Raw genomic sequence first — 10,843 nt, forward strand, 5'->3', positions numbered from 1 at the left:
AGGAGGGTCCCTAAACCTTAGTTAGACTGATATAGTCTCTCTACTACTACACCCATCCACTAGGACCAGAGGAAGGAGGGTCCCTAAACCTTAGTTAGACAGATATAGTCTCTCTACTACACCCATCCACTAGGACCAGAGGAAGGAGGGTCCCTAACCCTTAGTTAGACTGATATAGTCTCTCTACTACTACACCCATCCATTAAGACCAGAGGAAGGAGGGTCCCTAACCCTTAGTTAGACTGATATAGTCTCTCTACTATTACACCCATCCACTAGGACCAGAGGAAGGAGGGTCCCTAACCCTTAGTTAGACTGATATAGTCTCTCTACTACTACACCCATCCACTAGGACCAGAGGAAGGAGGGTCCCTAAACCTTAGTTAGACTGATATAGTCTCTCTACTACTACACCCATCCACTAGTACCAGAGGAAGGAGGGTCCCTAAACCTTAGTTAGACTGATATAGTCTCTCTACTACTACACCCATCCACTAGTACCAGAGGAAGGAGGGTCCCTAAACCTTAGTTAGACTGATATAGTCTCTCTACTACTACACCCATCCACTAGGACCAGAGGAAGGAGGGTCCCTAACCCTTAGTTAGACTGATATAGTCTCTCTACTACTACACCCATCCACTAGGACCAGAGGAAGGAGGGTCCCTAAACCTTAGTTAGACTGATATAGTCTCTCTACTACTACACCCATCCACTAAGACCAGAGGAAGGAGGGTCCCTAACCCTTAGTTAGACTGATATAGTCTCTCTACTACTACACCCATCCACTAGGACCAGAGGAAGGAGGGTCCCTAACCCTTAGTTAGACTGATATAGTCTCTCTACTACTACACCCATCCACTAGGACCAGAGGAAGGAGGGTCCCTAAACCTTAGTTAGACTGATATAGTCTCTCTACTACTACACCCATCCACTAGTACCAGAGGAAGGAGGGTCCCTAAACCTTAGTTAGACTGATATAGTCTCTCTACTACTACACCCATCCACTAGTACCAGAGGAAGGAGGGTCCCTAAACCTTAGTTAGACTGATATAGTCTCTCTACTACTACACCCATCCACTAGGACCAGAGGAAGGAGGGTCCCTAAACCTTAGTTAGAAAGATATAGTCTCTCCACTACACCCATCCACTAGGACCAGAGGAAGGAGGGTCCCTAACCCTTAGTTAGACTGATATAGTCTCTCTACTACTACACCCATCCACTAAGACCAGAGGAAGGAGGGTCCCTAACCCTTAGTTAGACTGATATAGTCTCTCTACTACTACACCCATCCACTAGGACCAGAGGAAGGAGGGTCCCTAACCCTTAGTTAGACTGATATAGTCTCTCTACTACTACACCCATCCACTAGGACCAGAGGAAGGAGGGTCCCTAAACCTTAGTTAGACTGATATAGTCTCTCTACTACTACACCCATCCACTAGTACCAGAGGAAGGAGGGTCCCTAAACCTTAGTTAGACTGATATAGTCTCTCTACTACTACACCCATCCACTAGTACCAGAGGAAGGAGGGTCCCTAAACCTTAGTTAGACTGATATAGTCTCTCTACTACTACACCCATCCACTAGGACCAGAGGAAGGAGGGTCCCTAAACCTTAGTTAGACAGATATAGTCTCTCCACTACACCCATCCACTAGGACCAGAGGAAGGAGGGTCCCTAAAACTTAGTTAGACTGATATAGTCTCTCTACTACTACACCCATCCACTAGGACCAGAGGAAGGAGGGTCCCTAAACCTTAGTTAGACTGATATAGTCTCTCTACTACTACACCCATCCACTAGTACCAGAGGAAGGAGGGTCCCTAAACCTTAGTTAGACTGATATAGTCTCTCTACTACTACACCCATCCACTAGGACCAGAGGAAGGAGGGTCCCTAACCCTTAGTTAGACTGATATAGTCTCTCTACTACTACACCCATCCACTAGGACCAGAGGAAGGAGGGTCCCTAACCCTTAGTTAGACTGATATAGTCTCTCTACTACTACACCCATCCACTAAGACCAGAGGAAGGAGGGTCCCTAAACCTTAGTTAGACTGATATAGTCTCTCTACTACTACACCCATCCACTAGGACCAGAGGAAGGAGGGTCCCTAAACCTTAGTTAGACTGATATAGTCTCTCTACTACTACACCCATCCACTAGGACCAGAGGAAGGAGGGTCCCTAAACCTTAGTTAGACTGATATAGTCTCTCTACTACTACACCCATCCACTAGTACCAGAGGAAGGAGGGTCCCTAAACCTTAGTTAGACTGATATAGTCTCTCTACTACTACACCCATCCACTAGGACCAGAGGAAGGAGGGTCCCTAAACCTTAGTTAGACTGATATAGTCTCTCTACTACTACACCCATCCACTAGTACCAGAGGAAGGAGGGTCCCTAAACCTTAGTTAGACTGATATAGTCTCTCTACTACTACACCCATCCACTAGTACCAGAGGAAGGAGGGTCCCTAAACCTTAGTTAGACTGATATAGTCTCTCTACTACTACACCCATCCACTAGGACCAGAGGAAGGAGGGTCCCTAACCTTAGTTAGACAGATATAGTCTCTCCACTACACCCATCCACTAGGACCAGAGGAAGGAGGGTCCCTAACCCTTAGTTAGACTGATATAGTCTCTCTACTACTACACCCATCCACTAGGACCAGAGGAAGGAGGGTCCCTAAACCTTAGTTAGACTGATATAGTCTCTCTACTACTACACCCATCCACTAAGACCAGAGGAAGGAGGGTCCCTAAACCTTAGTTAGACTGATATAGTCTCTCTAATACTACACCCATCCACTAAGACCAGAGGAAGGAGGGTCCCTAAACCTTAGTTAGACTGATATAGTCTCTCTACTACACCCATCCACTAGGACCAGAGGAAGGAGGGTCCCTAAACCTTAGTTAGACAGATATAGTCTCTCCACTACACCCATCCACTAGGACCAGAGGAAGGAGGGTCCCTAAAACTTAGTTAGACTGATATAGTCTCTCTACTACTACACCCATCCACTAGGACCAGAGGAAGGAGGGTCCCTAAACCTTAGTTAGACTGATATAGTCTCTCTACTACTACACCCATCCACTAGTACCAGAGGAAGGAGGGTCCCTAAACCTTAGTTAGACTGATATAGTCTCTCTACTACTACACCCATCCACTAGGACCAGAGGAAGGAGGGTCCCTAACCCTTAGTTAGACTGATATAGTCTCTCTACTACTACACCCATCCACTAGGACCAGAGGAAGGAGGGTCCCTAACCCTTAGTTAGACTGATATAGTCTCTCTACTACTACACCCATCCACTAAGACCAGAGGAAGGAGGGTCCCTAAACCTTAGTTAGACTGATATAGTCTCTCTACTACTACACCCATCCACTAGGACCAGAGGAAGGAGGGTCCCTAAACCTTAGTTAGACTGATATAGTCTCTCTACTACTACACCCATCCACTAGGACCAGAGGAAGGAGGGTCCCTAAACCTTAGTTAGACTGATATAGTCTCTCTACTACTACACCCATCCACTAGTACCAGAGGAAGGAGGGTCCCTAAACCTTAGTTAGACTGATATAGTCTCTCTACTACTACACCCATCCACTAGGACCAGAGGAAGGAGGGTCCCTAAACCTTAGTTAGACTGATATAGTCTCTCTACTACTACACCCATCCACTAGTACCAGAGGAAGGAGGGTCCCTAAACCTTAGTTAGACTGATATAGTCTCTCTACTACTACACCCATCCACTAGTACCAGAGGAAGGAGGGTCCCTAACCTTAGTTAGACTGATATAGTCTCTCTACTACTACACCCATCCACTAGGACCAGAGGAAGGAGGGTCCCTAAACCTTAGTTAGACAGATATAGTCTCTCCACTACACCCATCCACTAGGACCAGAGGAAGGAGGGTCCCTAACCCTTAGTTAGACTGATATAGTCTCTCTACTACTACACCCATCCACTAGGACCAGAGGAAGGAGGGTCCCTAAACCTTAGTTAGACTGATATAGTCTCTCTACTACTACACCCATCCACTAAGACCAGAGGAAGGAGGGTCCCTAAACCTTAGTTAGACTGATATAGTCTCTCTAATACTACACCCATCCACTAAGACCAGAGGAAGGAGGGTCCCTAAACCTTAGTTAGACTGATATAGTCTCTCTACTACACCCATCCACTAGGACCAGAGGAAGGAGGGTCCCTAAACCTTAGTTAGACTGATATAGTCTCTCTACTACTACACCCATCCACTAAGACCAGAGGAAGGAGGGTCCCTAAACCTTAGTTAGACTGATATAGTCTCTCTACTACACCCATCCACTAGGACCAGAGGAAGGATGGTCCCTAAACCTTAGTTAGACAGATATAGTCTCTCCACTACACCCATCCACTAGGACCAGAGGAAGGAGGTCCCTAACCCTTAGTTAGACTGATATAGTCTCTCTACTACTACACCCATCCACTAGGACCAGAGGAAGGAGGGTCCCTAACCCTTAGTTAGACTGATATAGTCTCTCTACTACTACACCCATCCACTAGGACCAGAGGAAGGAGGGTCCCTAAACCTTAGTTAGACTGATATAGTCTCTCTACTACTACACCCATCCACTAAGACCAGAGGAAGGAGGGTCCCTAACCCTTAGTTAGACTGATATAGTCTCTCTACTACTACACCCATCCACTAGGACCAGAGGAAGGAGGGTCCCTAACCCTTAGTTAGACTGATATAGTCTCTCTACTACTACACCCATCCACTAGGACCAGAGGAAGGAGGGTCCCTAAACCTTAGTTAGACTGATATAGTCTCTCTACTACTACACCCATCCACTAGTACCAGAGGAAGGAGGGTCCCTAAACCTTAGTTAGACTGATATAGTCTCTCTACTACTACACCCATCCACTAGTACCAGAGGAAGGAGGGTCCCTAAACCTTAGTTAGACTGATATAGTCTCTCTACTACTACACCCATCCACTAGGACCAGAGGAAGGAGGGTCCCTAAACCTTAGTTAGAAAGATATAGTCTCTCCACTACACCCATCCACTAGGACCAGAGGAAGGAGGGTCCCTAACCCTTAGTTAGACTGATATAGTCTCTCTACTTCTACACCCATCCACTAAGACCAGAGGAAGGAGGGTCCCTAACCCTTAGTTAGACTGATATAGTCTCTCTACTACTACACCCATCCACTAGGACCAGAGGAAGGAGGGTCCCTAACCCTTAGTTAGACTGATATAGTCTCTCTACTACTACACCCATCCACTAGGACCAGAGGAAGGAGGGTCCCTAAACCTTAGTTAGACTGATATAGTCTCTCTACTACTACACCCATCCACTAGTACCAGAGGAAGGAGGGTCCCTAAACCTTAGTTAGACTGATATAGTCTCTCTACTACTACACCCATCCACTAGTACCAGAGGAAGGAGGGTCCCTAAACCTTAGTTAGACTGATATAGTCTCTCTACTACTACACCCATCCACTAGGACCAGAGGAAGGAGGGTCCCTAAACCTTAGTTAGACAGATATAGTCTCTCCACTACACCCATCCACTAGGACCAGAGGAAGGAGGGTCCCTAACCCTTAGTTAGACTGATATAGTCTCTCTACTACTACACCCATCCACTAGGACCAGAGGAAGGAGGGTCCCTAAACCTTAGTTAGACTGATATAGTCTCTCTACTACTACACCCATCCACTAAGACCATAGGAAGGAGGGTCCCTAAACCTTAGTTAGACTGATATAGTCTCTCTAATACTACACCCATCCACTAAGACCAGAGGAAGGAGGGTCCCTAAACCTTAGTTAGACTGATATAGTCTCTCTACTACACCCATCCACTAGGACCAGAGGAAGGAGGGTCCCTAAACCTTAGTTAGACTGATATAGTCTCTCTACTACTACACCCATCCACTAAGACCAGAGGAAGGAGGGTCCCTAAACCTTAGTTAGACTGATATAGTCTCTCTACTACACCCATCCACTAGGACCAGAGGAAGGATGGTCCCTAAACCTTAGTTAGACAGATATAGTCTCTCCACTACACCCATCCACTAGGACCAGAGGAAGGAGGGTCCCTAACCCTTAGTTAGACTGATATAGTCTCTCTACTACTACACCCATCCACTAGGACCAGAGGAAGGAGGGTCCCTAACCCTTAGTTAGACTGATATAGTCTCTCTACTACTACACCCATCCACTAGGACCAGAGGAAGGAGGGTCCCTAAACCTTAGTTAGACTGATATAGTCTCTCTACTACTACACCCATCCACTAAGACCAGAGGAAGGAGGGTCCCTAACCCTTAGTTAGACTGATATAGTCTCTCTACTACTACACCCATCCACTAGGACCAGAGGAAGGAGGGTCCCTAACCCTTAGTTAGACTGATATAGTCTCTCTACTACTACACCCATCCACTAGGACCAGAGGAAGGAGGGTCCCTAAACCTTAGTTAGACTGATATAGTCTCTCTACTACTACACCCATCCACTAGTACCAGAGGAAGGAGGGTCCCTAAACCTTAGTTAGACTGATATAGTCTCTCTACTACTACACCCATCCACTAGTACCAGAGGAAGGAGGGTCCCTAAACCTTAGTTAGACTGATATAGTCTCTCTACTACTACACCCATCCACTAGGACCAGAGGAAGGAGGGTCCCTAAACCTTAGTTAGAAAGATATAGTCTCTCCACTACACCCATCCACTAGGACCAGAGGAAGGAGGGTCCCTAACCCTTAGTTAGACTGATATAGTCTCTCTACTACTACACCCATCCACTAAGACCAGAGGAAGGAGGGTCCCTAACCCTTAGTTAGACTGATATAGTCTCTCTACTACTACACCCATCCACTAGGACCAGAGGAAGGAGGGTCCCTAACCCTTAGTTAGACTGATATAGTCTCTCTACTACTACACCCATCCACTAGGACCAGAGGAAGGAGGGTCCCTAAACCTTAGTTAGACTGATATAGTCTCTCTACTACTACACCCATCCACTAGTACCAGAGGAAGGAGGGTCCCTAAACCTTAGTTAGACTGATATAGTCTCTCTACTACTACACCCATCCACTAGTACCAGAGGAAGGAGGGTCCCTAAACCTTAGTTAGACTGATATAGTCTCTCTACTACTACACCCATCCACTAGGACCAGAGGAAGGAGGGTCCCTAAACCTTAGTTAGACAGATATAGTCTCTCCACTACACCCATCCACTAGGACCAGAGGAAGGAGGGTCCCTAAAACTTAGTTAGACAGATATAGTCTCTCTACTACTACACCCATCCACTAGGACCAGAGGAAGGAGGGTCCCTAAACCTTAGTTAGACTGATATAGTCTCTCTACTACTACACCCATCCACTAGTACCAGAGGAAGGAGGGTCCCTAAACCTTAGTTAGACTGATATAGTCTCTCTACTACTACACCCATCCACTAGGACCAGAGGAAGGAGGGTCCCTAACCCTTAGTTAGACTGATATAGTCTCTCTACTACTACACCCATCCACTAGGACCAGAGGAAGGAGGGTCCCTAACCCTTAGTTAGACTGATATAGTCTCTCTACTACTACACCCATCCACTAAGACCAGAGGAAGGAGGGTCCCTAAACCTTAGTTAGACTGATATAGTCTCTCTACTACTACACCCATCCACTAGGACCAGAGGAAGGAGGGTCCCTAAACCTTAGTTAGACTGATATAGTCTCTCTACTACTACACCCATCCACTAGGACCAGAGGAAGGAGGGTCCCTAAACCTTAGTTAGACTGATATAGTCTCTCTACTACTACACCCATCCACTAGTACCAGAGGAAGGAGGGTCCCTAAACCTTAGTTAGACTGATATAGTCTCTCTACTACTACACCCATCCACTAGGACCAGAGGAAGGAGGGTCCCTAAACCTTAGTTAGACTGATATAGTCTCTCTACTACTACACCCATCCACTAGTACCAGAGGAAGGAGGGTCCCTAAACCTTAGTTAGACTGATATAGTCTCTCTACTACTACACCCATCCACTAGTACCAGAGGAAGGAGGGTCCCTAAACCTTAGTTAGACTGATATAGTCTCTCTACTACTACACCCATCCACTAGGACCAGAGGAAGGAGGGTCCCTAAACCTTAGTTAGACAGATATAGTCTCTCCACTACACCCATCCACTAGGACCAGAGGAAGGAGGGTCCCTAACCCTTAGTTAGACTGATATAGTCTCTCTACTACTACACCCATCCACTAGGACCAGAGGAAGGAGGGTCCCTAAACCTTAGTTAGACTGATATAGTCTCTCTACTACTACACCCATCCACTAAGACCAGAGGAAGGAGGGTCCCTAAACCTTAGTTAGACTGATATAGTCTCTCTAATACTACACCCATCCACTAAGACCAGAGGAAGGAGGGTCCCTAAACCTTAGTTAGACTGATATAGTCTCTCTACTACACCCATCCACTAGGACCAGAGGAAGGAGGGTCCCTAAACCTTAGTTAGACTGATATAGTCTCTCTACTACTACACCCATCCACTAAGACCAGAGGAAGGAGGGTCCCTAAACCTTAGTTAGACTGATATAGTCTCTCTACTACACCCATCCACTAGGACCAGAGGAAGGATGGTCCCTAAACCTTAGTTAGACAGATATAGTCTCTCCACTACACCCATCCACTAGGACCAGAGGAAGGAGGGTCCCTAACCCTTAGTTAGACTGATATAGTCTCTCTACTACTACACCCATCCACTAGGACCAGAGGAAGGAGGGTCCCTAACCCTTAGTTAGACTGATATAGTCTCTCTACTACTACACCCATCCACTAGGACCAGAGGAAGGAGGGTCCCTAAACCTTAGTTAGACTGATATAGTCTCTCTACTACTACACCCATCCACTAGGACCAGAGGAAGGAGGGTCCCTAACCTTAGTTAGACTGATATAGTCTCTCTACTACTACACCCATCCACTAGGACCAGAGGAAGGAGGGTCCCTAACCCTTAGTTAGACTGATATAGTCTCTCTACTACTACACCCATCCACTAGGACCAGAGGAAGGAGGGTCCCTAAACCTTAGTTAGACTGATATAGTCTCTCTACTACTACACCCATCCACTAGTACCAGAGGAAGGAGGGTCCCTAAACCTTAGTTAGACTGATATAGTCTCTCTACTACTACACCCATCCACTAGGACCAGAGGAAGGAGGGTCCCTAAACCTTAGTTAGACTGATATAGTCTCTCTACTACTACACCCATCCACTAGGACCAGAGGAAGGAGGGTCCCCTAACCTTAGTTAGACAGTATAGTCTCTCCTACTACACCCATCCCTAGGACCAGAGGAAGGAGGGTCCCTAACCCTTAGTTAGATGATATAGTCTCTCTACTTACTACACCCATCCACTAGGACAGAGGAAGGAGGGTCCCTAAACCTAGTTAGATGATATAGTCTCTCTACTACTACACCCCATCCACTAAGACCAGAGGAAGGAGGGTCCCTAAACCTTAGTTAGACCTGATATAGGTCTCTCTACTACTACACCATCCCTAAGACCAGAGGAAGGAGGGTCCCTAAACCTTAGTTAGACTGATATAGTCTCTCTACTACACCCATCCACTAGGACCAGAGGAAGGAGGGTCCCTAAACCTTAGTTAGAACTGATATCGTCTCTCTACTACTACACCCATCCACTAAGACCAGAGGAAGGAGGGTCCCTAACCTTAGTTAGACTGATATAGTCTCTCTACTAACCCCCATCCACTAGGACCAGAGGAAGGATGGTCCCTAAACCTTAGTTAGAACAGATATAGTCTCTCCACTTACACCCATCCACTAGGACCAGAGGAAGGAGGAGGGTCCCTAACCCTTAGTTAGACTGATATAGTCTCTCTACTACTACACCCATCCACTAGGACCAGAGGAAGGAGGGTCCCTAACCCTTAGTTAGACTGATATAGTCTCTCTACTACTACACCCATCCACTAGGACCAAGAGGAAGGAGGGTCCCTAACCTTAGTTAGACTGATATAGTCTCTCTACTACTACACCCATCCACTAAGACCAGAGGAAGGAGGGTCCCTAACCCTTAGTTAGACTGATATAGTCTCTCTACTACTACACCCATCCACTAGGACCAGAGGAAGGAGGGTCCCTAACCCTTAGTTAGACTGATATAGTCTCTCTACTACTACACCCATCCACTAGGACCAGAGGAAGGAGGGTCCCTAAACCTTAGTTAGACTGATATAGTCTCTCTACTACTACACCCATCCACTAGTACCAGAGGAAGGAGGGTCCCTAAACCTTAGTTAGACTGATATAGTCTCTCTACTACTACACCCATCCACTAGTACCAGAGGAAGGAGGGTCCCTAAACCTTAGTTAGACTGATATAGTCTCTCTACTACTACACCCATCCACTAGGACCAGAGGAAGGAGGGTCCCTAAACCTTAGTTAGAAAGATATAGTCTCTCCACTACACCCATCCACTAGGACCAGAGGAAGGAGGGTCCCTAACCCTTAGTTAGACTGATATAGTCTCTCTACTACTACACCCATCCACTAAGACCAGAGGAAGGAGGGTCCCTAACCCTTAGTTAGACTGATATAGTCTCTCTACTACTACACCCATCCACTAGGACCAGAGGAAGGAGGGTCCCTAACCCTTAGTTAGACTGATATAGTCTCTCTACTACTACACCCATCCACTAGGACCAGAGGAAGGAGGGTCCCTAAACCTTAGTTAGACTGATATAGTCTCTCTACTACTACACCCATCCACTAGTACCAGAGGAAGGAGGGTCCCTAAACCTTAGTTAGACTGATATAGTCTCTCTACT

Source organism: Oncorhynchus kisutch, unplaced genomic scaffold (assembly GCF_002021735.2).
Source record: "Oncorhynchus kisutch isolate 150728-3 unplaced genomic scaffold, Okis_V2 Okis06b-Okis10b_hom, whole genome shotgun sequence".
Taxonomy (NCBI): domain Eukaryota; kingdom Metazoa; phylum Chordata; class Actinopteri; order Salmoniformes; family Salmonidae; genus Oncorhynchus; species Oncorhynchus kisutch.